General features: G+C 45.5%; 1 protein-coding gene across 2 annotated transcripts in view; it reads left to right on the forward strand.

Annotated features, from left to right (window-relative positions):
- Window positions 1-20,661, forward strand: part of DMAC2 (distal membrane arm assembly component 2) — a 50,911-nt gene that overhangs the window by 15,153 nt on the left and 15,097 nt on the right. For both annotated transcript variants that reach the window (XM_045531616.1, XM_045531617.1), the window contains exon 2: window positions 17,300-17,389. The gene's annotated coding sequence lies outside the window, so the exon portion shown is untranslated. The remainder of the gene's footprint in view (window positions 1-17,299; window positions 17,390-20,661) is intronic.

A 20,661-nucleotide genomic window follows, 5' to 3' on the forward strand; every position in this document is an offset into this window, starting at 1 on the left:
TGTTTGAATTCCTTGTGGATTCTGGATATTAGTCCCTTGTTGGATGTGTACTTTGCAAATATTTCCCCCCATTTTGTAGTTTGTCTATTCTGTTGATTATTTCCTTTGCTGTGCAGAAACATTTAGTTTAAGTAAGTCCAATTTATTTTTCTTGTTGTTCTATTTGCTTCTGGGATCTTAGTCATGAATGCCACTATGCAACTATCCATATTCCACTAGTCCATAAATGCCGCTATCTAGATGTGTTTTTCCCATGTTTCCTTCTATAACTTTTATGGTTTCAGGTCTGACATTTAAGTCTTTAATCCATCTTGAGTTAATTTTTGTAGATGGTGAGAGATAAGGCTCCAGTTTCCTTCTCCATAAATCGCTCCAGTTTTCCCAGCCCCATTTATTGAGTGGGGCACCCTTTCCCCCTGTGCACTTTCACAAATCAGGTAGTTGTAGGTGCATAGTTTTATTCCTGGGTTCCATCACCAGTGCCACTGACCTGTGTGTCTACTTCTATGTCAGTGTCGTGTTGTTTTCGTTACTACAGCCTTGTACTGTAATTTGAACTCAGGTAATGTGATGACTTCAGAGATGTTTTTTTCCTTAGGATTGCTTTACCTTTTCACGCTCTATTGTGATTCCATATCAAATTTTGGATGGTTTTTACTAATTCTCAGAAGAATGACATCAGGATTTTGCTGGGAATTGCATTGAATCTGTAAATCACTTTGGGCAGTATGAATATCTTAACGATGTTGATTCTTCTGACACATGAGCATAGGATTCATTTTCCATTTCTTTGTGTCCTCTATGATTTCTCCCATCATATATATAGTTCCCCTTGTAGAGATCTTTTACCTCCTTGGTTAAGTATATTCCTAGGTGTTTTATTTTTTAGCCTATCATGAATTGCATTCAGTTCTTGATTTGATCTGAACATGGCTGTCATTTGTTTTTTCACCTTTGCAAACACCATTTTATTGGGAAGGGCGACCACAGAGGAAAATGCCCACGATGCTCTTTGCAGCCACAACCGCTTAGGTCACAAGTGAACAAAGGCAGAGGCATCAGGGGAACAATAACCTGGGGCCGAGGGTCACCGAATGAAGGGGCTAGGCGGAAACCTCATGCCTTCTCGGGAGCCACACGGGCCGTGGTGCTCGTGGCCACAAAACCTCGGATCCACGCCGCCTCGGATCCATTTGGGAGGTAGGCTGGCGAGTGGCGGGCGCAGAGTCAGGACCATACCCTCAGACTTGTCGGGCTCCAGTGGTCCTTGCATGAGGCAAGGCGATGCCAGCGGCCAGTGAGGCGGTGGGGTCGGTTGTTGGTGGGCCTCCTCCGAGGCGGTGGCGGCAGTGACGTCGTACTCACGCTCCTGGGGGCTTCTGTGGCTCTCTGGACGGGGCGGGGCGTCGGGTCGGGTCCGCAGGCTGTGAGCCCAGAGGCAAGAAGGTTTGCCAGCTGTGTCCATGTACCTGCGGGACGGCCAGCTCCACAGCCTGCGGGGACCCGAAGGTAGCTGCCGGTTGACGTCATAGTGGCTCCAAGTGCGGGGGTGGGGGCACGGGGGGGGGCAGCTTAGGACAGTGAGGGACCCGCCAGGGAAAGGAGCCGCCTGGGCTCGGGGCGTGGGGCGGCTGGCGGCATCTGGGGCCCTGGCGCACGCCCCGTGGAATCAGGGGCCTGGCCTGGCTCACAGGCGGTTCAAGGGGCATCGAGTCGTCTGGCTCCAGGTCACCAGGAGAATGAAGTCAACATGGCTCTTATTAGTGCTTAGGAATGCTGCTGACTTGAGTACATTAATTTTATAACCTGAGAGTTTACTCAATTTATTTATCAATTCCAGGAGTGCCTTGAATGAGTCTTTAGGATTTTTCTAGATACGAGATCATATCATCAGGAAACAGGAATAGTTTGACCTCCTCTTTTCTCATTGGAAAGCCCTTTATTTCTCTCTCTTCCTGAATGCACTGGTGAGGACTTGCAGTACTGTGTTGGATACAAGTGGTGACAGTGGGCATCCTGGTCTTTTCCCAGTTCTTAAAGGGAATGCCATCAACTTTGCCCCATTCAGTGTGACGTTGGCTGTGGGTTTCTCATATATGGCTTTTTTATTGGTTCAACTAGCTTAAAATACTTTTATTGGAATAACATTGAATTTAAAACAGATTATGAATGTTGATATTATGTGAGATTTTAGAAAGCAAAAGAAGTACATGGTTGCTTACTTTATATCCTGTTAATTAAAACTGTTTTGATCATTAAATTCTTATTGAATTAATCTTTCCAAGGTATGGTATTTTACAATTCTGTTAACATATTTTATTTCAAAATATTAAAGGAGAGCAGATCTTTTTGATACATAGCTTGAGTCAGGGCTTAAATGGCTTTCATTATTTTGAGGTATGTTCCTTGTATGCTTAGTTTGTTCAGGGTTTTCATCATGAAGATGTGCTGAAGGCTGAGTGCGGTGGCTCACGCCTGTAATCCTAGCACACTGGGAGGCTGAGGTGGGTGGATTGCTCGAGGTCAGGAGCTCGAGACCTGCCTGAGCAAGAGCAAGACCCTGTCTCTACTAAAAGTATAAAGAAATTATATGGCCAACTAAAAATATATATATATAGACAAAATTAGCCGGGCATGGTGGTGCATGCCTGTAGTCCCAGCTACTCGGGAGGCTGAGGCAGTAGGATCGCTTGAGCCCAGGAGTTTGAGGTTGCTGTGAGCTAGGCTGACGCCACAACACTCACTCTAGCCCGGGCAACAGAGCGAGACTCTGTCTCAAAAAAAAAAAAAAAAAAAAAAAAAAAAGATGTGCTGGATGTTATTGATTGCTTTTTCTGCATCTATGAAAATGATCATATAAGTTTTGTTTTTAATTCTGTTTATGTGCCAAATCACATTTACTGATTTCTCTCTGTTGAACCATCCTTGCATCCCTGGCATGAAACCCACTTATAGTTGTGAATTTTCCTTTTGTTGTGCTGTTTGATTGCGTTTGCTAGTATTTTCTTAAGTGTTTTTGCATCCAGGTTCATTAGGGATATTAGCCTATAGTTTTCTTTTTTGTGTGTGTCCTATCCTGGCTGGAATCAGGATGATACTGCCTTTGTAGTAGGAAGTAAGTAGAAATTCCTCCCTCTCAATGTTATGGAACAGTTTCAGTAGGACAGGTACCAGTTCTTCTTTGTAGGTCTAGGAGAATGGAGGTGAAAACCCATCTGGTCCCAGGATTTTTTTTTTGTGAGGGGGCAGTGGGACAGATTTTGTATTTGTTTCAAGCTTGGTACTCATTACTGGTCCCCTATGGATTCCCATTTCTTCCTGATTCAAGCTTGGGAGGTTCTGTGTTTCCAGAAAATTGTCCATTTCCTCTAGATTTTCTAGTTTATCTGTGTAGAGCTTTACATGGTAGTCTCAGAAGATATTTTGTACCTCTGTAGTATTGATTGAATGTCCCTTTTTCATTTGTGACTGAGCTTACTGAATTCTTTCTCTTCTATTCCAGTTAATTTAGCAAATAGTTAATCAACTTTTGTTTCATCAAACCTCTGCATTGTAGGGGTTTTTTGCTTGCTCCTATTTCATTTAGTATAGCTCTTTTTTTTTTAATTTATTTTTTTCTGCTAAGTTTCGGTTTGGTTTCTTCTTCTTTTACTAAGTCTTTGAGGTGTGACATTAGGTTAGTAATTTGTGATCTCTCTGTCTTTTTGATGTAGGCATGTGGTGCTATGGAATTCCCTCTTAGCCCTGCTTTTTCTGCATCTCAGAGAATTTGATAGCTTATGTAATATTTGTTATTCGATGAAAAAATTTTTATTTCCATCTTCATTTTATCATTGACCCAGGGATTGCCCAGAAGTGGGCTGTTTATTTTCCCAGTATTTGGGTACTTTTGAGAGTTCCTCTTGCAGGAGATTTCTAACTTTTACCACTGTGGTCTGAGAAGATATACAGTATGATTTCAATTTTTATTAAATTTGCTGAGCCTTGTTTTATGGCCTAACATATGACCTATCTTGGAAATTCTTTCAAATGCTGATGAGAAGAACATATATTTTGCAGTTTTGTTGTAGAATGTTTTTTAAATGTCTCTTAGGTCCATTTGTTCTGGAGTTCCATCGAAGTCCAGTGTTCCTCTGTTGTCTGTCTAGTTCCATTAGTGGAATGTTGAAGTCTCTGCCTGTTATGATGTTTTGTTTTTTCCTTAAGTCTAATACTATTATTTTTAAAAATCTGAGGAGGTTTGTGTTTGGTGCATCTATATTTAGCATTGTTATATCTTCTTGTTGAATCAATGCCTTTATCATTAAATAACAATCATCTTTCTTATTTTCAGTTCTGGATCTAAAGTCTAGTTTATTTGATATAAGAACACCTACTGCTGCTCAATTTTGGTTTCCATTTGTGTGCAATATTTTTGCCACACCTTTGCCTTGAGTCTGTGAGAATCTTTACAAGTTAAATGAGTTTTCTTGGGGACAGCGTGTATTTGGGTTCTATTCTTCCTAAGTTTTTAATAACCTTAATTTTTTTCAAAAGTTAATATGTGCGTTATAGGAAACTGGAAAACACAAGCAACAAAGAGAAAAGTCATCCACAATCAGAAGAAGTTTACAGTTTGATGTCTTTTTCTATGTCCTGCATATAAATACGCAGCATCCAAATTTATGGGTTTGAGTTTGTACAGTATGTATGATGCTTCTTCACACATCGTGAATCCTTTACCAATCCACATTCCGAAAGCTACATGAGTATTTTGATAACTAACCACACACTACCCTGGCTCAATATGTTAGGAAAAAACGGATACCTGCCTTTTGAGGAACAAAAATTTCATAGAAGAGAAAAATGGCAACAGACCACTAGATAAAAGTCATGGCAGGCTTCTCATTGAAATACTGCATTCCCTTAAAGCCCAATTTCTAGTGAAGCATAAAGCAATAGAGTACACCAACTCTAATGTTTCTACAAGAATTCAGTATCAGATATATGCCATAAAAATACATTGAGCTACTTAATATAGTCTTATAGTACAGCTAATAGAGATGCTCATACAGCAATGGCTACCATCAGGTTTAAATATGAACACATTTGGAGACATCTTTCCTTCCATGCTTTCTTCTGCCCCCTGCTGCCAACCTAATGAACAAGTCCTCATATACACTGCTCAGAGTTGGTTTCACAACTCCATGTTCAAGATGCAGCTTTTCTATCAGTTATGACAAAATGATGCTCACAAAATGGCTGATGTGCTCGCTATATGTTTTATCATACACTGCCAACTCAGGATATCTCCAAAGTTTAGATGTTGCTAAATACTGGACTTTGTCCACAATAAACACTGATACTTTACTAAAAATGCACATACAGACCTAGGGGTGTAATCTAAATCCATCTTCTACATATGATGATACTAGCATAGAGACCTTTCCTTTACTCTTCCCCTTCTGCCTCTTGACCCAACCCAGTGACTAACTACAGGAATACGTCTAGCTCCAAAACTTAGATTAACAAAGGTCACCCCAGAAGACAGTCCTTTCTAAAAACTAACAGACATTTATGAAGATATTATTTTACTATCCCTACTACTAACAGACTTTGAGCATTAGGACTTGTTTATCCTTTAGTACACAGCAGTATTAACTAAAATGCACATGTACAATGGTTCCACCATACTTACTAATGTAACTCATGGCAACAGAATCCTTCTTTGCATACTTCTTTTCTTCTCCCCATTCCCCTCAACACCCAGTGAACAGTCACCATACTCCCCAAGACATCGAGTTCAACAATTCCCTTACTCAAATTCAGCTACTCCTACGAAATAACAAAAGGCACTTAAACGGTGTTACTTTGCCCTCTCCTTTTAACAAAGCTTGAGCATTTTTAAACATTTAGAAAGACAGGATGTTTTATAAAGGACTGAAGATTTTTTTCCACTACACAAAGTAGCATTGAATAAATGGCACACACTCATAGCACAAGCTAAAATTTCTAAGTGTCTTCTTCACAGGAACATTCTGGCCTAGAACCCTTTCCCTTCCCACCTCTGTCAACCCAGTGCACAGGTTTAAGACCTGTAATGCTTAGAGGGATTGTCACAATTTCACTTCCATAAGCATTTGTAAGAAGAGTCTTTCCTATGAATTTTAGCACAAAGTCTACTCCATAAACTAGCTTACTAACTCTACTTTTGTCATCCACTGGCAACCTCTTTAACATCTGGAAAGACTAGATGTTGTAAATTAGAACTGATTCATCCTTTCTATGCACTGTATACACAGCAAAATAAAATAAAATGCACCGATGTAAGGGATGATGGTCAATCTTGTCTCACCGTCAACTCATTAGCATAAATCCCTGGAATCCCCATGGAGTCACTACTGTGTGTAGGGAAATTTGCCATTTCTGCAGACACCACACTGCATTAGTACCCTGACGGTGACACAGGTAGGAAGTTGCAGGAGAGGGGAAATGCAGCATGGAAGGAGAGCTCCCCATGGCATTGACAGAGAGTTACATCAAAGGAATATCAGGACAGAGACAGGGGAGGAGTCCAGCTACTTCGTACGCTTTCAGGATCCCCACATCTGATGGCCCATAAACACTGTCCTGGTCTGTGCTCATGTTGTCACTGGGTGAGGTGAGAGTGGTGAGAAGCGCCCTCCCAGGGTTGAGAGCAAACAGAGTGCAGGATGGGGGTTCAGAGCAACTGTGTATTTGATCGTCCATCCTCCTTAGCAAACTTAAGATGCTGCCCTGGGAACTCTCTCTGTGTTATCTGTGTTTGAAGCCCACTCTCCTCATCTTCAGGTCTCTGCACTCTGCAGATTTGTCCCTGCATGTTCCACCCCCTATGTCCTTGAGGACCACATACCCTTGCCCATCTTACACTACCTTCACCAGGTCCACACATGTCCCCACAGGCTGCAACCCCTGTGTGTGTTGGCTGTGCAGAGTCAGATTGCTGTCTTTCTAAAATGCATACTCTCCAGGATGGAGTTTAATTTCAATATCTTTAGAGACAGTTTCTGATTATGTTGCTCAGGGTGGTCCCCAGCTCATGGTCTCAAGCCAATCTCCTGTCACCACTTCTCAAAGTGCTGGGATTAGAGGTATGAGCCACCCAGTCCAGCCCAGTGATTGCTTAAAGGGCCAGGCCCATCTAAACATTTTGCAGAACATCATGTTGCTACACTGCATTCAAAATAGCATGATAAACAGACCTGAAGATCAAGAAATGGCAAGTATTCTAAGGGCCTTACCAGGACACAGTGCTCGGAAGAAGGGAATTCAATGCCTGCAAACACTGATGATGGATGACAGTGGCATAAGTGACAACAGAGACATCCAATGATGAAGATGACATCGATGACAGGATGAGCTTCATTCTCAGAATTTACAGCAAAGTGTGAGATTTCCATGGTCCGCTGGGCCACATCCATATGTGGCCAACCACACATGTGTTCCATCCGTGAAATATTTTGGCCTCCAATTGTAGAAGGAGGACAGATGCTGTGTGGACCCTCTGGCATGACCCAAGAAAGCAGTAGGACGCAGACCCTCTGGATTCCAGAGCAAGGCCACACCTTCTGGGGCAACAGAAAAGAGCTCCTGAGAGGCTCTAAGCATTCCCAGAGACAGACAATCTCAACATGGGACATAAAGTGCCCAGGTAGCCAGAGCTTCTCATCACGATCTCGGTTCTATTGGACCCACCAACTCATAAAGTCAAGTGAGGAGAGAAGCAACCATCCTAAAACAGTAGTGGCACATCCTGGATGAGACAAGGACAGGCAGCTCAGACTGTCCCTGGATCTGGCACTCTGCTCTGATTCCTGTTACACAGCTCTCACCTGGAGACTCGTGGAGGGGTTACCGTGACCAGCCAGCAAAGAAGGCTCCACAAACAGCAAATGGAGCACAGCCCTCAATGCCCAGGTCACCAGCCAGTCCCACACGATCTTCCCTGACGTTATTCTTCAGCCTGGTGTCACGAGTTCTGTCACTTCACCTTCACACCATCGCCTGGAGATTTGCCTGACCTGTTCACTCACCTGGCAGAGGTTTTGGGGTAAAGAGTTGTACTTTACATTAGGGCTCCCAAGGGAGGCTGAAAACATCAGACACCGGAGCATGTCCACAAGGACACTGTCCCAGAAACTTTTCCAGTTTCACTCTCCTAACCTTAGGAGTGCTCTGCTTTGATCACCAAGTAGCCCCAGCTCAAGCCTCTGCATCCATGGTACCCTGTCCATCCTCCATCCCTCCTGGCTCTCCAGCCTCCCGACCTCACCAGATTCTCTTATCTCAGTCTCTGTGTGACCCTCCCCATGGTCCATGTGTGCCTGGACATCTGCTGTTTCCTCTCAAGGCCATGTCAGGACACTAATCTGTGTCTTTAAGAACCTTCTCCTTCCCTCTTGGTCTCATCTCACCCTTCACACCCATTGAAGTTGGAAGAAGGGCACCCTCAACTTCACTGCACCGGCACCGGCTCAGTTGCTCTTCCCTTAACAGGTGGGTCCACCCCACTCAGAGTCCTCAGCCCCACCCTAAAGCCACTCCCACTATAAAACCCTGTTCCATGGTGACACTACATCCTCTCACGACCAAATCACATCTGACACCCTCAATCCCCACTCAAGCCCTAAAATTCCTCATCCCCAGTCAGTCCGAACCTCCCGGGACACACCTGACTGCCCACCTCTGCTTCCAACACCCCACCTCGGGGGCAGGTCTTGAGAGGACCCAGACCAGGTCCAACGTGAGTAGCCATAAAAGCAAGACAAGTCAGATGGGAGATGCCATCTCTCAGTTCTCATGTCGCGTGTGTGGACTCTCTGTAGGAAACACACACTGTCTTTGTGAAGAAAACAACAAAAGCCAGGAGGTGAGGACACAAATGTCTGCCTTGAGGAGGAGCCAGGGTGGGTGCTGGGTCTGACAGCAGCCAAGACCGGTGTGTCCACTAGATGGCACTGGTCCACACCGCTGCTCTTCCAGGACCTTCTTAGACATTGCTTGTGTGTCATTAGAACAAGGTGGGTGATCAGGGCCTCTGGGCTCATGAGCCCGTCAGGCTACGTCGCTGCCATAGAAATTAAAGCCTTTTTGCCACAGAAAGGAAATGTCACAGCTCACAGAGAGGCCTCCCTGGATGTTGGGCAGTGAGGCTTAGTCTGTCACCCACAGTGGTACACAAACGTCAACCTGTCCTATCTTCATATACCAAAGCTTATGACAAAACTCTCCTTTTCAGGACTGTGTACTTGATCCCGGTAAAGTCTTGACCCTTTCATGAGACCTCCTTGTGCTCCCCCAGCCCCTTGTGAGGCTCCTGCTGCCCTTCACCACCTCTGACAATTACACCGTCACCCGGCAGGGCTGCCCACCATGTCGGAACTTGGTGACGATGCACTGAAAATGGCTGGGGTTGCCCTGTCACATGCTCATTGCCCAGGACTAGGTCCCGTCAGTGGGAACGTCACATCCTCCGTGGACATGACCACTCCCTCCGGACTAACTTGAGTCACTCTCACTCGAGAACTCTCGAAAGAGAAAGACTCCAGGAAGAGAGTCCTAACCTTGGACTGAAACCAACGGAAAACTCATCACGTTTTCTATGGCCTCGCTTACTTCCTTTGTAACAAACACGGTTGACCACACCGTGGATATACTGGCTGACTGTATCATAGGCAAGATGATGGAATTCCTACAAGAGCAATTAACGGCACGAGGCACGGACCCGGAACACACAAGGGTCATCCTAATGCTGATTGCAGAATTTCTGATCAAACCAACGGTCGTGTATCTACTGAAGACCATGATTTTGTTTGTATGGAGCATCTTGGATGTGCAAGGTTTCCAAAACTAGGTCACATATTTCTTCGACAAGATGAAGCGTCCAACACCAGCACGAGTGATTGCGGTGTAATTTCTACTGATACATCCAGCATGATCTCGGCGCGATCATCCAGAACACTGACAAGGTAACATCGCATGTTATTTTTGAAAAAATAATATCTCCTGGCAAATTTGCAGCGGCGGTGTGGATGCATTGCTAATTATAAATCCTACCAATTGTGATAACATCTGCGGGAGGAAAAAGAGATTCCGGTTTTCTTTCCCGAACTGGCCACGTTCCTGGGGTATCACCCACAAGACCCAGAAAATTTCAATCAGGACACTTGCTTTGTTTCACCGAGTCCTCCGCCCCGGAAGAAATCCTTGAGGATCTGCACCCTTGATGTCGTCCACCTGTGCACACGTCTCCGTGCTGCTGGGATCAAGCACTCCCTGGACTCCAGGATCCGGATTCGCACACACCCACACTCACATGAATCTTGAAACTAAAAAATAAAGTGAGATTTAGCTGGACTGAGGTCTCATGCTTGTTTCTGTGTCCGCCGCCTGCTCATGCTGGGCTGAGTCTCTGGCCTGTGTTTGAGGAGAGGAGGAGAGGAGGGGTCTCACTGTGGAGAGGGGCATGAGATGGGGCAGAAGGTCAGTATGGGTCTGGGGAGCTGAGGGCTGGGGGCCTGCTGGGTGTAGGGAAAGGGGAGATTCAGGGGGTGAAATTCCATAGTTGAGTCCTGTGGGTGTTTGAGAACCTGCTGATCAGAAAGAGAAGCTCCAGGTGGGAACAGGACAGATCCTGGTGCCCTAGGGGGGCTCATCCTACGTGAGGGAGGAACCAAATGCAGATCAGAGTGGAAGTGGCCTCCTTGAAGACTGAAATCTGACAATAAATGGGGCCCCGACCAGTGTATTTGGGGGTGGGATGCGTTCAAGGGACAAATTTTGCTGGTGTCATAAAAAAGTGAGGCTCTGAAGCCAGGAAGAATTCCCCGGCAGTATAGAAGCAACCTTGACAGGATCCTGTACAAGCCGACATCTTCTGAGTCCTAAATCCCCCTGCCCTCCTCTCTGTGAGGACTTCTGGGGTCTGCACTCTCCAGGGACAGCCACGTGTCTCCACACTTCTGGGACCATGCGCTCCTGGACTCCAGGGCCTGGATTCCCACGCACCTGTACTCACTGTTTCCACACTTCCAGTCTAGAACTGTGCACATTCCAGTCTTCTGGGCCCTGGGGCTCCTGCCTCTCCCCTGCCCAGGCTCCTATTTGACCTCTGCCAGGGTCTAACTAATTTTCATTAATTCACAAATCTCCTTGGAGTCGTCCTACGGCATAGAGGGACAGATTTTGCTTTTCCATAGTGCCCCCCACCCAGGCTTTCCATGCCGTAACCACCCCAACCAAAGCCCTCTTTGAGATCAAGCTGCTCCCTGGGCAGAGCTGGACACGGAAAACACTGGCCCTCCCTCTGGAAACCTCCATCTCCTGCCTCTACTTCCCACCCCAGGCTGGCCCTTGACCCCCACACTTCCTCCAGGCTGGTGGCCAGGCCCCTCCTCTGTTCAGACACCCCCTGCTCAAACTCCCTCCCTCTCCTGAAAGACCTGCAGCCTCAGCTCCACTCCCCACTCCCCCCATATCGCTGACTTCTCCTTCCTTGTACCTGTGACTTCTTCCCTCTGTGGGATTCTCATCTTTCTGGTAACTTCACCCCTTATGTCACGACCCATGTTGGCCCATTTACTAGGACCCCCTGCACTAAGCCTCTGGCTCCTGAAGCCCAGCAGCCTTGTGTCTAGACATGCATCAGTCCAACTCCCTAGACAGACAGACAGACAGACAGACACACACACACACACACACACACACAGATGGCCCAATGGCTGCCCCCACTCCAAATCAGACTGGAATTGGACTAAGCCCCACACCTTTGACTCCTAGCTCTGAGTATACCCACAGGGACCCTGCCTGAAGCCACTTCCTTCTGGGGTGGGTCTGGGGTTTCCTCCTTCCCTTAAGGGAAGGGGGCCAAGGGGATGGGCATATTCACACCTAATGGGTACAGTGCACACCATCTGGGGGATGGACATGCTTAAAGCTCTGACTTGGGTGCGGGCAAAAGCAATATATGTAACCTAAACATTTGTACCCCCATCATATGCCGAAATAAAAAAATGAAATATAATAAAATTGCATGTAAATATAAAAAAATTGAAAGACTAGATGCTTCAAACAGAACCTAAGTTTGTTTTCTATTATACACAGTGGCATTAAATAAATGGTGCACACTCATGACAAAAGCTATACATTCTAAGTGTCTTCTAAATAGGAACATTCTGGCCTAGAACTCTTTCCCTTCCCACCTCTGTCAACCCAGTGGACAGGTCTGAGCATCTGTAATTCTTAGAGGGGATTTTCACAATTTCACTTTCATAAGTATTTTTAAGAACTGTCTTTGCTTTGAATTTTAACACAAAGTCTATTCAATGGACTAGTTTACCAACTCTACTTTTGTCATGCACTAGCAACCTCTTTACATCTAGAAAGATTACATGCTGTAAATTACACGTATTCATCCTTTATGTACACAGCAAAATAAAATAAGATAAAATAAAATGCACAGACATGAGGGACAATGGTCAGTCTTGCCTCGTCATGAACACATTGGTATAAAGCCCTTTTCACTTTCTTCTCCTTCCTCCCTGCACTGGCACAAATACTGTGTACTGCTCAGAGAAGTGGTTTGACCATTCAATTTCCAAAACACAGTATTTCACATGAAATTTAACAAAAGGATATCTACAAAATGTGTTATTTACTATCTCTCCTTTTAAAATACTTTGTGCACTTCTAAACATCTAGAAAGATTAGATGTTCCAAATAAAAATTTAAGTTTGTCCTCCATATACACGGTAGTGTTGAACAAACTACACACATGTAACCAAGGAGGTGAAAGACCTCTACAGCAAGAACTATGAAACACTGATGAAGGAAATTGCAGAGGGTGTAAACAAATGGAAATACATATCATGCTCATGGATAGGCAGAATCAACATTGTTAAAATGTCTATTCTATCCAAAGTGATTTACAAATTCAATGAAAAAACGCCATTAAAGTACCAACATCATTTTTTTCAGATCTAGAAAAATAATTCTATGCTTCTTATGGATCCAGAAAAGACTCCAAATAGCCCAAGCAACCTTAAGCAAAAAGAACAAATCAGGAAGCATCACTTTACCAGACTTCAAGGTATACTACAAGACTGTAGTAACCAAAACAGCATAGTATTGGCACAAGAACAAAGACATAGACCAATGGAACGGAACTGAAAATCCAGATACAAAACTGTCCTCTTATTGCCATCTGATCTTTGACAGAGCAGACAAAAACATACACTGGGGGAAAGAATCCTTATTCAATAAATGGTGCTGGGAACATTGGATAGCCACATGTAGAAGACTGGAGCAGGGTCTGCACCTCTCACCACTCACAAAAATTAATTCATGGTGGATAGCAGACATAAATCTAAGGCATGAAACTGTATGAATCCTAAAAGAAGAGGTCGGAAATACTCTTACAGGTATCGTGCTACGCAAAGAAATTGTGAAGAAGACCACAAAGACAATTACAGCAATGACAAAAATAAGTAAATGAGACTTGATTGAATTAAAAGGCTTCTGCACAGCCAAGGAAACAATCAATAGAGCGAACAGACAACCTACAGAATGGGAGAAAGTATTTGCATGCTATACATCTGGTAAAAAGCTAATAACCAGAATCCACAAAGAACTCAAGTGATTCAGCAAGAAAACATCAAACAACCCCATTAAAAAGTGGGCAAAAAACATGAACAGAAGCTTTTCAAAAGGAGATAGACTAATGGCCAATAAGCACATGAAGAAATGATCAACATCTCTAATTATCAGGGAAATGCAAATCAAAACCACAATGAGATATAATCTAACTCCAGTGAGAATGGCTTTTATCAAAAAGTCCCAAAATAACAGATGCTGGCATGGATGCAGAGAGAAAGGAACACTTATACACTACTGATGGTACTGCAAATTAGTATAACCTCTGAGGAAAGTAGTATGGAGATACCTCAAAGAACTAAAAGTAGACTTAGCATTTGATCCGTCAATTCCACTTTGGGTATTTCCCCAAAGGGGAAAAAAAGACATTTTCGAAAAAAGACATTTGCACTAGAATGTTTACAGCAGCACAATTCACAATTGCAAAGATGTGGGGCCCGTCAATACATGAGTGGATCAATAAAATGTGGTGTATGTCCACCATGGAGTAGTACTCAGCCGTAAAAAAAATATAGTGAACTAAGACGTTTTGTAACAAACTGGATGGAACTGGAGACTATCCCTTTAAAAATGAAGTATCACAAGAATGGAAAAATAAAAATCATATGGACTCACAACTAAATTGAAACTAATAGATCAATACTCATGTGCACGTATGATAGTAAAATTCAACTGAAATCAAGCAGGAGGGCGGGGAGGAGGACTGGATGTGTAAATTCACAGCTAACGGGAAAAATGCACACTACCTGAGGGATGGACAGTCTAATAACTTTGACTCAAAGTGTACAAAAGCAATTCGTGTAACAAAATGTTTGTACCCCCATAATATTCTGAAACAAAAAAACCCAAAATGTATCAGTTTCATAACTCTACTTTTGTCAAACACTGGCATTCTTCAACATCTAGAAAGACTAGACATAATGAGGGCTTCTTTGTCCTTCTATACACAGATAAATAAAACAAAATACACAGAGGTAGGTGCAATGGTTAATCTTGCCTCGCTGTAAGCACACCGGCATAGAACTCTTTCCTCTCCCCCCTCCTCCCCTGCATCAGTGCAAAAACACAATGTGCACTACTCCAGAGGGGGACTGCCCATTGCCCCCAAAAAACATTTCATATGCACTTTAACAAAAGGGTATTTACAAAATGTGTTCCCTCCTCTACTTACAACACATATCAGGCACTTCCGAACATCTAGAAAGACTAGATATTTCAAAAACCTACTTAGTTTTGTCAACAATATATGCAGTAGTGTGGATGAAAATGCACATGCAAAACAATGGTTATAATATGAAAATGTCTTCTAAATATGACCAGTCTGGCATCAAATCTTCTCTTCCTTCCCAAGGTCTCCCACTTCATGTCCTCTTACCCACAGAACAGATATGGATGGATGTCACTTCCAGAGTGACACTAACAACTCCACTTCACAAACTCATTTCCAGAGGACATTTTTTCTATGATTTTCTTAAACAAATGGGCATTTACAAGATGTGTGATTTTCTAACTCTATCGTACATGGGTAACCTCTTTACATCTAGCAGGGCTAGATGTAGCAAACATTTACTTTTAAAAGATGGGGGGAAATGTTGAGAGCAGCTTTTTTTATGTTACTTACACAAGCCTTCTAGAACCGGCCACTAAATCCTCCCAAAGGATTGTGGGTATGTCCAAATGGCCAAATGAGCTATGTTCTTTCTCTCTTCTGATATCAAGTCTGGGAGAACAAAGACCAACTGCCTGAAGACCACTATCATTCCACCCATCATTGTCAGGGACTCCACTCACCTTCCAGGCCCGTTAAGCCCTTTCTCTGCCATTATGCAGATTAAGAGAAAGGTTCACCCAACTGGGACAGAACAGTCACACCAGCACCGATACCTGCACAGCTCCATGGCCAAAAAAGGTGACCAAGCATGCATACTTAGACACACCTACTTGGGACCTTCAAACTCTAATGGCCCCTCATGGCATTCAGGTGACATCCATTCATCTTGCCTCGCAACACCCGCTGCCACACAAAGGCATCCTGTCCTGGAGGCCTGGTGGGGGCTTTGCTTAGGCCAGGGAGGGGTAGGCCAGGAAACACAGTGGCCAGTGGAGTCCAGCCTCAGAGAGGCCACCATTGTCATCAGGTTACTGAGGTGGAGTTGGGAGAGATTCGTGCTGCTTCCAGGCCTGGAACCAGCCAGAGGGCAGCCACAGTGAGGGCTCCAGGCTTCTGCAGTTCAGAGGCCATGGTCCATCCTGGGGGCCCCAGCTCTCCTGCAGGCCCAGAGGCAGAGAGCCCAGAGCTGGGGGCCCCAGAGAGTCCCACGGGAGCTAGCCACACTCCACACCTCACTGTGCTTTCTCTGGAATGTGGTGTTTTTTTAATCATTCTGCCAATGTATGTCTTTTAAGTAGGGCATTCAGACCATGTACATCCAATGTTACTTTTTTTTTTTTTTTTTTTTGAGACAGAGTCTCACTCTGTTGCCCGGGCTAGAGTGAGTGCCGTGGCGTCAGCCTAGCTCACAGCAACCTCAAACTCCTGGGCTCAAGCAATCCTCCTGCCTCAGCCTCCCGAGTAGCCGGGACTACAGGCATGCGCCACCATGCCCTGCTAATTTTTTCTATATATATTTTAGTGTCTGGTTAATTTCTTTCTATTTTTAGTAGAGACGGGGTCTCGCTCTTACCCAGGCTGGTCTCAAACTCCTGACCTCGAATGATCCTCCCGCCTAGGCCTCCCAGAGTGCTAGGATTACAGGCGTGAGCCACCGCGCCTGGCCTGAAAGTTTTTCTGTTTAAGACACAGATAGGACCCCATTCCCTTCTGGCTTGTAAGGTTTTCTCAGAAAATTCTTCTGTTAGTCTGACAGGATTTCCTTTGCAAGTTTCTTGACGGTTTTGTCTCAGCTTATAGGGTTTTCTGCTTTGCCTTGACGTTGGCCAGTCTGGTGCTTATGGCTTGGAGAAGTCCTGCTCACAATGGGTCTTCCAGGACTTCAGTGGCCTCCTTGTGTGGGGACGTCCAAAGCTCTAGCAAGACCAGTGAACGTTTTCTCCACTATTTCTCCAGACAGGTTTTCCGTGCTTTTTGCTTTTTCTTCTTCTCATTCATGGACACCTATGATTCTTATGTTCTGTCATCTTACATACAGTCCTGTAATTCCCGGTCTCTTTGTTCATTGTTCTTGATTCTGTCTTCTTCAGTTTTGACTGACTTCATTATTCCAAAAGCCTTCTCTCCGAACGCTGAAATATTTTTTGTCAGCTTGGTCTAATCTGTTATTTCTACTTTATTTTGCACTTCCCTAATGATTCTTTCATTTCCACAAGTTCTGTTTTCCTTTAACTATCTCTTTAGTGAATTATTCACTCATGTCCTAAATATTTTTGTTGTTGTTTCTCGGTCTTGGTTTTTGAGTTCTCATCAAGCCCATTGAGCTTATCTGTGACCCACATTTTGGATTCCATATATTGACATTTCATAAGTTTCCCTTTGGATGGAGCCCGCTTCTAGAGAGCTGCTGTGATACAACTGTGGTGTCAAAACAGGCTTTTTTTTTTTTTTTCACATCCGCAGAGTTCTTATGCTGGTTCCCTCTTATCTGGAATTTCTTCTTTCTGTGTAAAACAGATAGCTTCGTGGGACACTTATTCTCATCTGCTGGGAACTCTATTGCTCAGTCAAGACGGGGAGAGGTACCCTGCCTTTCAGTCCATGCCGGTAGGTACCTACTGTGGTGTTGCTGGCAATGTGAGTCAGGTGGAACGCTCGCCCCTGGCCGGGTGTGGAAGGGCCAGTGGTGGTGGAATAGGATATGTATTCCCCAGTTCCCAGGCCGACGGATGGCACGACTGAGTAGCGCTCTGGAAGATCAACCAGGCGGGAGTGTCCAGCTGCACTGTGGGCTTGTAACTCTGCGGCTCTCCTACATCCCTCTGACCCCCAGGGGCTTTCACATTGCAAGCAGGTGCTGGGGGGTGTTTGTGTGTAGGGGTGGGCTGGTCCCCAGAGCACTGCTGAAAGTCCAGTAGGGCAGGAAGGGCAGGTCCCTCTCTGGGGAGGGGGGCAGCCATGGGGAGTTCAACTCCTCCCTGGTCCACTGGTGGCGGAGGCAGCGGTGGCTTGGCAGGGCTACTTAGGTGGCAGACAAAGGTGCCGCAGTGATGGATGTTTGCTCCAACTAGGTCCCCGGTGGCAGCACCAACATGCAGCATTTGCTCCTCAGGTATGTGCTAGTGCCTGGCCTCCCACCTCCCTCTCTGGCCTGCCAGCAGGGATGAGGACACAGCAACAATGGCGCTGTACCCTGGGCAGACACAGTGCTCTGGGCCTGGGCCCTCAGAATGGTGCTGGCTGCAGTACCCAGGGTTCCAAAACCCACAGGGCCCTGCCATTGCTCCTTCTCTCTGGAGCAGTGTCATTGCAGCTCCCTGGATCAGTCCAGACCTGTGGAGGAAGACGGACCCTCCTGTAGCTCGGACTGCAATGTCCATGGGGGCAGTGTGGAGTCCCAGTGTTCTCTTGCCTGACCATTGCCCACATGTGGGCACTTCCCCTGCGTAATTCCAGTCCTACCAAGCGGGCCACACTGCTCCTATCTCTTTCAGTGTGGGTGCCTCCCCTTGCTTCTCCGTTGATTCCCAGTGCTCCGTCTACACGAGCCATGTAAGATGAATATGCACTCGCCACACGGCGTCCTCCCTGTCTGAGCAGCATGTGCAGGCTGCTTCTGGGCCACCCCTGGGACCTCGCTCCCGTCTCTCTCTTCTAGGCACACTTGGGAGTCCACTGAGGGCCCACCCAGACAATCCAGGATAACGCCCCCATCTCAATATCCTTAATTTCGTCACATCTGCAAATTCTCTTTTGTCATAGACGGGAAGAGCCACAGGTACCTGGGATTACAATTACCGTATGGGTATATTTGGGGGTCACTACTCAGCCTACCACACCGCGTCTCTCCTGCTCGCCAGAACTTGCAGTTTCTCCCCCCGTAGGAGGGCCCAGTGTGGGGACAGCGTGTCTCAACATCCTCCCTGAGGCCGTCCTGCCTCAAAGGCCCTCACACACGGGTCCCAGCCTCCTCTGTCCAGGCTCTCCACGGCCCGTGGGGCTCCAGAGGCATTGCTGGCGCCACCTGGTGGAAGCACGCCGTCAGGGCAGGCTGGCGCCCGGTACAAGTACGGCCAAGACTGGAGTCATCGTCAAAATTTCTAACAGCCATATTGAAAATGTAAACAGAGAAAAGTGAAAATAATTTAAATGATCTATTTTATGGAAAACAGTATATTCATAAGCCATTCATCATGCGATCAAGGAAAAAAGTCACTTATTTTACATTCTTATTTTCATATTAGGCCTTTGAAATTTACGTGTATTTTACACCTGCAGCACCTCTTTATTCAGACGAGCCACATTTCAAATGCTCAAAGTCCACACAGGTGAGCGTCTACTGTAATGGACCTCACAGCTCTAGGAGTTTGGGTGGAAGAGAGAGGGGAGAGTGATCTGGGGACCCTGAGAAGGAGCCGAGGGGAGGGGCCCCGGACGAGGGGGAGGCCGGTGATGAGGGCGGGGCCTGGCCGTGCACACCTGGCCCCGGTCTGGCTGCAGTGCCAGGTTCTCTGATGGACAGAGGGTTGGGAGTGGTGTAAATCACAGACCCCGGGGCCTCTCTCCAAACAGCCTGTTTCCCACGAGCTTTTCCAGCCTCAGCTGCTTTGTGAAACAGTCTGGTAGCACCTTAAATTGTTCAACATAGAGTTACCATATGATACAGCAGTTCTGATCCCGGATATATGCCCAAGGCAAATGAAAACACACCTCTCAAAAAAACTTGCACATAGAAACGTTATTCGCAATGGCCAAAGAACGGGAGCAACACAAAGATCCATCACCTGGTGAATGAAAACAGAATGTGGCCTATCTATACCGTGGAATGTTATACAGCCACGGCAAGGATGGAAAACTGTGCGTGATACAACATAGATGAACCTTGAAAACCTCATGTGAAGAAGAAGTTGCCAGATACAGAGGGCACACAGTTTTTAATTCCACATCTGAAATGCCCAAAATAGGCAAAGTAGAAACCATTCTGTCCATAGACACTGAATGTCTGTATGTGCTTGCCAAGTTTTGGAGGGGTGGGAGAATGGATGGGGGGAGGTGACTGCAAGCTGTGACAGAGGACTTTCTGGGATTATGAAAATATTTAACAATTAGTAGCGATGGCGGCACAACCTTGTGAATATTCTTGGAGGACTGAACGGTATGTTCTATGTGAGTGAACTCTATGGGTGAGTTATAACTCAATTAAACTTTTAAAATACATTTTTAAGGCCAGGCGCAGTGGCTCATGCCTGTAATCCTAGCACTCTGGGAGGCCGAGGCGGGAGGATTGTTTGAGCTTAGGAGTTCGAGACCAGCCTGAGCAAGAGCAAGACCCCGTCTCTACTAAAAATAGAAAGAAATTATATGGACAACTAAAACTACATACATAAAAAATTAGCTGGGCATAGTGGCACATGCCTGTAGTCTCAACTACTTGGGAGGCTGAGGCAGGAGGATTGCTTGAGCCCAGGAGTTTGAGGTTGCTGTGAGCTAGGCTGACGCTACAGCACTCTAGCCCGGGCAACAGAGTGAGACTCTGTCTCAAAAAAAAAAAAGAAAAAATATATTTTTAACATAGTCTTTAAGCAAGGTGGGATATTACTTTCCTCTTTCTGCAGTGACAAATTACCAGGGAGATGGTCACATCCTATCCCCATTTAATTCACCGGTCTCACATCTCCAAATCCAGATGGTTCCTGGGACTTATAACGGCTACTGCGAACCTCAGCAAACGCAGCCGCTGTGCCCGACATTTTATCCTTAGCAGAGCAGGTAACAATAAATCAGCAAGTGTGTGGTGTGCAGCGTCTATTTGGCAAATATGTTCCTTTCAAAACTTATCATGTAGGATCAGCAACAGACTGCACATGCGTGGGAGCAAG

Source organism: Lemur catta, chromosome 19 (genome assembly GCF_020740605.2).
Source record: "Lemur catta isolate mLemCat1 chromosome 19, mLemCat1.pri, whole genome shotgun sequence".
NCBI lineage: Eukaryota > Metazoa > Chordata > Mammalia > Primates > Lemuridae > Lemur > Lemur catta.